Source organism: Ictidomys tridecemlineatus, chromosome 11 (genome assembly GCF_052094955.1).
Source record: "Ictidomys tridecemlineatus isolate mIctTri1 chromosome 11, mIctTri1.hap1, whole genome shotgun sequence".
NCBI classification, from domain to species: Eukaryota; Metazoa; Chordata; class Mammalia; order Rodentia; family Sciuridae; genus Ictidomys; species Ictidomys tridecemlineatus.
Window position 1 is genome coordinate 126,407,480 of NC_135487.1, and position 9,918 is coordinate 126,417,397.

Below are 9,918 nucleotides of genomic sequence, written 5' to 3' on the forward strand. Positions count from 1 at the left end.
GTACTATTTCCTGTGGGGATTCCAAATAATGAGTGTCCATTGCTGGTTGAAATGTTTGCATTTTTGCAAACATCCAACAGATGGGGTGATCATTGGCTAAGCAGGGTGAGCAAATGGGTTGCCCGCTCCTACACACTCTGGGACACATGGTGACTCTGAGGAAAGGAACGGATGGAGGGAGCAGACACAGTCCTGATGCATTCTTCTGTCATTGGCTGGAGGGGGATGGGCAGCAGAGGCTGGGGACCTAGGATGGGCACATTCGGGAAGGAAGGGCCATCAGCTAAAGCCCCAGGGACACAACTCTGAAACAGAGAAGATCTCGGAAAAGGCAGAGCTTTCCTTCATTTGACAAATCGATATTGAGCACCTACTGTGTGCCGGACACTGTGCTAGGCATCCGGGATTCAACTAAACAAGATGTAGCTTCTGCCTGGGTCTGGGCTCCATCTGCAGGGGGTAAAATAAGTCAGCAGATCAGATGCAGAGGGCTGGAATGGCATAGACAGGCCCATGGAGACAGTAGGGGGAGTTCCTAACCCTGGACGGGAGTGTCGGAAGACTTTCCAGGGGAAGAGAGGCTGTGTTGATGCTCAGCCTAATTTCACAGCTAAAGGAGATGAGGGGATTCCTTTTTACCTGCACACTCTGATATGAAAATAGAACAAAGACTATGCTAGAGTGCTCGCCACTTTTTTGGAGTGAACAAACCCCAGACCTCCATCTCCTCCTCAAACAACTGCGGCTCTAGCACTGTGAAAAATGCGGTTGCATTTACATACATGGCACCATGACAATTAAACATGGCTTTTCTCTCCAGAGGGTCTTCGTATTAGCCTCCACATAAAAGTTTCTCAGGATGAGATTACTTGTGTCTGTTAAATCTTCCTTCACCTGTCCGGGCGCAGTGATGCACACCTGTAATCAGCGACTCAGGGGGCTGAGGCAGGAAGATGGCGAGTTCAAGGGTTATTCTGGGCAACTTAGCGACACCACAGCAACTTATGAGACTGTCTTAAAAAAAAAAAATTAAAAGGACGGGGGATGTAGCTCAGAGGTAGAGCACCCCTGTGTTAAATCCCTGTGTTAAATCCCCAGTTCAAAAAAGAAAAAGTTTTCCTTCATCTGTAAAATAAAAATGACAGTACCTTGGGGAGAAAAGTTTGTAAGAAGGCAGTTATTGCAAACCCATTTTTTTCCGTTCTATTTATTCATTTAGCGCATTCCATTTGAACTCTTGTTATGGCCAGGTGTGGTGCTAAATTCTAGGGTAATGTTCCCACCAAGCAGAACACAACCATGCTCTGTTTTGTTTTGTTTTAGTACTGGGGGTTGAACTCAGGCATGCCCTACCACTGAGCCACATCCCCGGTCCTTTTTTTTTTTTTGGGGGGGGGGGACAGGGTCTTACTAAGTTGCTAAGGCTGGACTTGAACTTGGGATCCTCCTGCCTCAGCCTCCCAAATCACTGGGATTACAAGGACGTACGACCATGCCAGGCTTATGCTGTGTTTTCAGGATGTACAAAGTGTAGACTCAAAGCCAGGTGCAGAGGTGCACAAGTGTAATTCCTGCAACTTGGGAGGCTGTGGAAGGAGGATCAAAAAACTGAGGCCAGCCTGGACAACATAATGAGACCCTATCTCAAAATTTTAAAGAAGGACTGGGAGCTTGGGGATGTAGCTCAGTGGTAGAGCGCTCCTATGTTCAATGCCCAGGAACACACACACACACACACACACACAGTTGTAGACTCAGTTTCTAAGGCCCAGCAGCCCTGTTTCAGTGCTCAGAAGTGGCCTTTCCTGTTGGGAATCTGCAGTTAGTTCCTGACCAGTTTTGGAAGGCAGGAAAGTAAGAGTCTAGCCCCGAATAAGAGGACATAGTCAGAGTCAGAGTTCCAACTCTGGCCCCAGGAGATTTTGGATGGATTGTTTGAACCTCGATTTTCTCATCTGTTCTGTGGAGACAGTAATACTAACCTCATAGGTGTTGGTGTGCAGGTTAGTGCCCCAAAACACAGGTTGTGTGCTCGGTTTCCCGTAGTATAAGACGTGGTGATTACCCTTGTTATTGGAAACACAAGAGTGAATGGTAAATGGCAAACAGTGTGGCTGTGCCTTTTCTCCCCTCCCGTTCCTCCTGCTACTGGCCTCAGAACTGTGAGAACTGGGCTGGGGATGTGGCTCAAGCGGTGGCACGCTCGCCTGGCATGTGTGCGGCCCAGGTTCGATCCTCAGCAGCACATGCAAACAAGGATGTGGTGTCTGCCGAAAACTGAAAAATAAATATTAAACAAATTCTCTCTCACTCTCTCTTTAGAAAAAAAAAAAAAAAAGAACTGTGAGAACTTTCTGAGGCATAGGACAGCAGGACAACTGGGTCTCAGTCCTTTTTTTTTTTTTTTTTTTTTTGGTACCAGGATGGAATCCAGGGGCGCTTAACCACTGACCCACACCCCCAGCCTTTATGATTTTCCATTCTGAAACAGGATTCTGGTAAGTTGCTTACAGCCTTGCTAAGATGCTGAGGCCAGCCTTGAACTTTTTTTTTTTTTTTAAAGAAAGAGAGACAGAGAGAGAGAGAGAGAGAGAGAGAGATTTTTTTTAATATTTATTTTTCAGTTCTTGGCGGACACAACATCTTTGTTGGTACGTGGTGCTGAGGATGGAACCCGGGCCGCATGCATGCCAGGTGAGCGTGCTACCGCTTGATGCACTACCACTTGAGCCACATCCTCAGCCCAGCAACCTTGAACTTTCGGTCCTCCTGCCTCAGCCTCCTGGGCCTCTGGGATTAGAGCGTGCACCCCACACCGCCTGGCTTAGTTTTGAACATGAAAAGGAGCATGTTCAATTAGCTCTCAGATGCCTAACTGGCCTCCTTCAGAGGAAAAGCAGGAGGAGCAGGAGGGGGCCCAGATCTTGCTTCTAGACGCCTGGGTGTGACTGCAGCCTGCGGGGAGCCGGGCAGAAGAAGACCTCTCCACTCCCCTAGGACAAATGTACACCCCAAAGCCGTGCCCCTCAGGACCCACCTTCTGCAGCCACACTCTACTCGCTTCCTACAGTTACCCCCGGTTAATCCGTAAGGGGAATAGCGGTATGAATAGGTTAAGGGTCTCATAACCTATATGAGGGGACACCTCATATCTAAACCACAGCAGTTCTCTGCTCTGGATCTGGTGAGGGACCCTGGTCCAGCAGGGTTGGATCAACCAGGATGTTGTGGGTGAGTTGATTTCTTCAAGTGTATGTGTGTGTGTGTGTGTGTGTATGCTTGTGTGTATGCACACACACGCATGTGTAACCAGGGATTGATTCCAAAAATACATGTTCCCCTATGACCCTTATTTTATTTTTTGTTTGAAGGCAGGACTTACTAAGTTACCCAGGCTGGCCTTCAACTTGTGATCCTCCTACCTCAGCCTCCAGAGTTGCTGTGATTACAGGCGTGCACCACTGTGCCTGGCTGTTCCTCAAGATCTGCCAAGAACTGGTCCCTCTGAGTAGCTCATAGCTGCCAAAGAGGGATCAGAAGGAGCCAGGTACGTGGAAAACTTAGCCTCCTCTAGCGCCCGTCCAGAGACAGGGCTGGCTGATCTGGGGCCTTCCTTCTACAGCCCTGCCTAGGTACCAAGAGGCAGGTGAATATGAGAGCTATACATCTTTTTGTTGTTGTTGTTCGTTTTTGTTTTTTTGGTGCCAGGGATTGAACTCAAGGGCACTTGACCACTGAGCCACATCCCAGCTCTATTTTGTATCTTATTTAGAGACAGGGTCTCCCTGAGTTGCTTAATGCCTTGCTTTTGCTGAGGCTGGCTTTGAACTTGAGATCCTCCTGCCTCAGCCTCCCAAACTGCTGGAATTACAGGCGTGCGCTATCACGCCTGGCTGAGAGCTATAGATCTTAATGCCACTCAGCAAAACCATAACCATTCAGTTTTTCCTTTAATAGCTTTTTTTTAAAAATAAATTTTTAGTTGTACATGAACACAATACTTTTATTTTATTTATTTTCATGAGGTGCTGAGGATCGAACCCAGTGCCTCACACATGCTAAGCAAGTGCTCTACCACTGAGCCACAACTGCACTTTAATAGCTTTGGAGCTCCATACGCAAGGTCACATGGATAGATACAGACGATGAAGGAAATAACTTGGGCCAGAGGACAGAGTGACCACGGTGCTATTAGATGTGTGAAAGGAAAGGCTTCAGGAGAGACGGGAAGAAGTGAGGGAGGGGATCGCATGGACTTAGGGGAGAGGGCATCCCAGGCAGAGGGGACAGCAGGTGCACAGCTCCTGAGGTGAGGTGTGCAACCTTGGCTCCACCCAGGCAAAGCAGCCCTGGGTGTGAGCAGAGTCCCATCTAGATCCGGGGATTTAACACTCTCCTGCAGTTTCGGTCCCCACCCGCCTCCCTGCTCTCATTGCCCATCTCAGTTGGGGTGCTGCTAACTGCACCCAAAGCTCTGGGCGTGTTCAGAGCTGGGGGGCCTCACCTGCCCTTTCCACTGGGTTCCGTTTCCTCCTGTCTTCTCTTCCAGGCCCAGACACACCGAGGCAACGGCCGCCTGGCAGTGAGAAAGTCACTGTTCCTGTCTTTCTCCTACCACCTTCATCCTAAGCTTGAGGCCCAACGAAGGCCTCCCAGGCCAGAGCAGGTGTTGGGGGGCGGGGCGGGGGCTGAGGGGAAAGAAGTACGTCTGGCACCCTTGGCTGTGCCGTGCTCTCTGGCTAGCCGTCTTGCTTTATCTTCTTTTCTTCTTAGATAAGTTTGCTCATCATATTATCCTTCCCACTCTAAATACTTACTTTATTAGTCACTTAAATATGCAGCAAATATCTATTGAGCACCAGCAATGTGCCAGGTTCTGTTCTATGCCCTGACTATACAGCAGTGGAAAAACCATCAAGATCAGGAGAAAAGAGCTGCTTGGGAGGCTGAGGCAGGAGGAGCACAAGTTCAAGGCCAGCGTGGGCAACTTACAGAGACTCTGTCTCCAAAAATAAAAAGGGCAGCTGGATGCAGTGGCACAGGACTGCAATCTCCAGCAGCTCAGGAGCCTGAGGCAGAAGGATTGCAAGTTCAAAATCAGCCTCAGCAACTTAGTGAGACCCTGTCTCAAATAAATAAATAAATAAATAAAAGGGCTGGGGATATGGCTCTGTGTTTAAGTGCCCCTGGGTTCAATCCCTGGTACCCATAAATAAATAAATAGGGCTGGGGGTGCAGGTCAGTGGTAGAGCACCACAGGGTTTATTCCCCGGTACTGCCCCTAGCCCACCCCCCAAAAAATGCTGATGTGAAACTCATTCAAATTTTTATAAATAGTATTGTTTGAAAATGTGTCAGTAATGGGGCTGGGGTTGTGGCTTAGCGGTAGAGCACTCGCCTAGCGTGTGCAGGGCGCTGGGCTCCATCCTCAGCACCACATAAAAATAAAATAAAGATATTGTGTCCAATTATTAACTAAAAATATATATTTTAAAAAAAAATAAGGGGCTGAGGTTGTGGCTCAGTGGTAGAGCGCTCGCCTAGCACGTGTGAGGCCCTAGGTTTGATCCTCAGCACCACATAAAAATAAATTTAAAAAAATAAAATGTGTCCGTACTGGAAACTGGTGATCTGACTTTGCACCAAACTCCCGCCAACTTGTTTGCAAATGTTACAAGATGAAAAATCCCGGAAGATCCTGTCTGGGGGAATGAGAAGATGGGCTGGGAACAGGCAGGACACAGAACATCTTGGGGAACAAGCATGTTCACCCCCTTGAGCGTGCCTGCACACCCCTGCAGGTTCTGAGTGGTGCTTTCCAACTTCCATTTCTTCTCAGCTCTGAACACACCAGAGCTCCGAGTTCAGTTGGCAGCAGCCCAATGGAGGCGGCGATGATAGGGAGGCAGGTTGGGATGGAAACCGCAGGAAGGGGTTACAGGAACCTGGCGGCTGGGCTGGAGAAGGGGGCCCTTGGCTGAGAACCAGGGGCACAACCCCCCGACTTTACTGTGGAATCTGCTCATGAAGAGCTCGGGGAAGGCTGAGGAGTCGGCCTGGGGCAGGTCCAGGAAGAGCCTGTTCACTCACACCCACTTCCCTGGAGGGGGCTAGCCCTCCTGAGGCTAGGCCAGACGCTGGGTGGACCCTGGGATGGACCCAGAGGGATGAGGGGCAACTGCTCTCGCTACCAGGGCAATGTTGGAAACCCATGATCTGGTGGAACTCTGGGGCCCTTGTAGTTCTGAGTCTTGAAACCTCTGCGAAATAAAAGTCTGAGCTTGCCTACCCTCTTAGCCCAGGACCTGTGTTCATGGCCCAACCTGCCAACAGGACAAACCTGTCAAACCTGAGATCACAGAATGGTTTCACCTCTTTATTACAGTGTCACACGTCTCTTTCTGTTTGCTTTTGTATGGGGTACTGAACCCGGAGGGGCTTTACCACTCAGCTGCATCCCCTGTTCTTTTTATTTTTTAATTTTCAGACAAGGTCTCAATAAGTTGCTAGGGTTACGCTAAGTTGCCGAGCGCAGGCCTTGAACTTGTGATCCTCCTGCATCAGCCTCCTGAACTGCTGGGATTATAGGCGAATACCGCCACACCTGGTGTCATACATCATTTTTATTTTTCTATGTATTTATTTATTTAGGTACTAGGTATTGAACCCAGGGGCACTTAACCACAGAGCCACAGAGCCAGCCCTTTTAAAAATTTTATTAGAGACAGGGTCTCTGAGTTAGGGCCGAACTAAATTGCTGAGGTTGGCTTTGAACTGGCGATCCTCCTGCCTCAGCCTCCGAGCCTCTGGGGTTATAGGCATGCACCACCGCATCTGGCAACATCATTTTTAAAAAGCAAATAAAACTACTCATCTTCAGACTTTTTGTAGGTGTTCAGCTTGACAGTTTAGTGGTCCTTTACCCCTCAACTGACTGTGTCAGAAAATTTACTGCTTGGTCCCTTGGATTCCAACTGTCTGGTTTAGGAGGATCTCACTTGTGATACCTGGATAACCCCGTGGTCCTCATCCAGTCACCGAGATGTGGGTTTCAGTGCAAGGAGGGAAGGACCTGCCCAGGAGGAGGGCTGGCTTGTCTCACGGGGTAAGGGGTGGGTAGGGGGTGGGTGGGCGGTTGAGGGGGACAGTGGCGGGGTGCGCTTGAGCAGTGCACTCCCGTCCTTGGGGAACTGTTTCATTCAGTGACAAAAAGGTTGGGAAATATTAGGTTGGGAAAAAACCAAACCTTTGTGTCAGAGAAATCCCAAAGCAAAGGGCACTGGGAGGGCAGCATTTTAGACTTGGTCCCCGAGGATCTGGCTGGGGGTAGAGGGCTGGGAGGACCAGGGTTTCCAGCAATTGGTTCCAGGAGACAGGGGGGAGCAGGGGGGACTCCGGCTTCTCTTAGAACTTGGCTCTAGGCCTCTCTCTCAGCCTCAGAGCAACCAGAAATCCTAGAAAGGAAAAAGGAGTCAGGGCCTGGAGAGAAACAAATGGCAAACCTGCAGCCTTGGAGGCGACTTGCTCTCATAAGGAGGAGCAGAAATGGTCGCAGTCTCCCTAAGGGGAGGCCGGAAGAGCACCCACCGCCAGGGGTCCTGCATCAGCCACCGCCATCTTCCCTGTCCCGAACCCTCTGTACAGGTCCCTTGGAAACAATGTCATGAGGGTGTTCCAAGGCACTGTTGTTTTTTTTCTTCCTGGGACCCCTAGATCCACGGTGTCCAACTTTGGTGTTCTTCAGAACTACCCAGAGGGCTTGTTAGAAAGCACATTGCTAGCGCCCATTTCCAGGTCAGCAGAAGCAACCCCTGTCCCTTGCTGGAAGAAAACATCCTCCCCCTGCAGGGAGACCCTGCAAAAGATCTCACAGAGAAAGGTGTCTCAAAATGTTACCTGTCTTTATCGAGAACCACCTGCCATCCTCTTTTATCTAAGGGGAGGTAACTCGGGTGAGGCCTCATCACAACCCAGACTGTGACCTATTCAGCCTCTAAGGTTGAACTCCAGGGCACTCTGCCACTGCACTAAATCCTTGACCCTCTTTAAACTTTATGTTGAGACAGGATTTCACTAAGTTGGCCAGGCTGATCAGAATAACCTGACAGTGTCTCCCCTTAGAATCTGCATTATGTACTGTTTCCTACTCTGGGACTTTGCAAGAACCTTCAAAGAATCCTGCACATGCAACATGGACGCACAGGAGAGTTAAAAATGGGGGGGGGGGCCCACTCTTGACCAATGGGGCTCAGAAGTCAAAAGATAAAATTTCCCCCTTTTATTCCTCTTGGTTGATGGTCCTGGGATGCATTTCATATTAGTTCCCTAAAAGGTTCTGTGGGACAGAGCACCAGTCACCTATAATGGTGGCCGACTCACTGACATATCTTACATCACCTTTTCCTTATTCTCCGCCCCCCCCATCCCTTCTTCTGCTTATATTGCTTTCTGGATCACATTCCTAAATAAACCACTATATGCAAGCCTTTGATTCAGTTTTTGCTTTTGGAAGAATCTGGCTAAAACAATTAATTCCAAACTATAAGGTAGACTCAGGAGGGGATTTTGGAACTAACTCACTCCTTTTTTTTTTCTTAATATTTTTTAGTTGTAGATGGGCACAATGCCTTTATTGTATTTGTTTATTTTTATGTGGTGCCAGGGATGGAACCCAGCGCCTCACACATACTAGGAAAGCCTTATGCCACTGAGCCACAATCCTGGTGGCCCCCTGACTCACTCTTTAGTTTGATGCCAAAGAAGGGGAATGGGGATTTTGATGATTCTTGGTATATGATAGCATCAAATAACTCACCTGTGGTGAATTGGAATGAGAGTGAAGGTGAAGTATAGGGATATATAATAGCTATGACCCTTAAATAATATGAGGCAATAACAGGGATTGACTAACTTTTGTTAATTGCTTTGAAAGCCTTGAAAAAAAATTATAAGATCAGGTCAGCCACCTGTAAACTCAACGGATGCTGTGAAAGCCAAAGAGTCTCTAATGCAATGTTTAAGAAGCTTCTCTACAGGCACCGTGGTGCCTAAGTATAATCCCAGCAACTCTGGAGGCTGAAGCAAGAGGATCGAAAGTTCAAGACCAGTCTCAGCAACTTAGCAAGACCCTCAGCAACTTAGTGAGATCCTGTCTCAAAAAAAAAAAAAAAAAAAGTGGGGGCCTGGGGATGTGGCACCCTTGAGTTCAATCCCTAGTACCAAAAAATAAAGAAGACTCACTGGAGTAGCAGGGCAGATCATGCTGAAAATCAAAGATGGGATCTGATTAATGGGTGGCAGACCTGTAAAGGAAACTGAATGAGCAGTTCAACAGTTTCAGTGAGTATGACTTCTTGTGCAAGGTATAAGGTCTATGTCTAGATTCATTTTTTTTAGATGTGATACCCGGTTGTTCTAACACTGATTTGTTGAAAAAAATTGTTCTCTCCCCATTGGATCGCCTTTGTTCCTTTGTCAAAAATTGGTTGGCTGTATTTGTGTGAGTCTTTTCCCAGGCTATTCTGTTCATTGATCTATCTCTATTCTTTTACCAAAACCACCCTGTCTTGGTTAGCACAGTTTTATACTAAGTTGGAAGTTGGGCAGTTTCAGTCCTGTGACTTTGTTCTTCTCCCTCAATGTGGCATTAGCTATTCTGGGTCTTTGCCTTTCCATATAAACTTTAGAACCCCATTTGTTGATATTCACATATAACTCACTGGGATTTTTATTGGAATTGCATTGCATCTGTAGAGCAAGTTGGGAAGAACTAAAATCCTAACAATACTTACAGTCTTCCTATCTATGAACATGGAATATCTTTCCATTGAGTATGGCTTTTAAAACTGGGGGCTGGGATTGTAGCTCAGCGGGAAAGCACTTGCTTGCCTCACATGTGTGAGGCACTGGATTTGATCC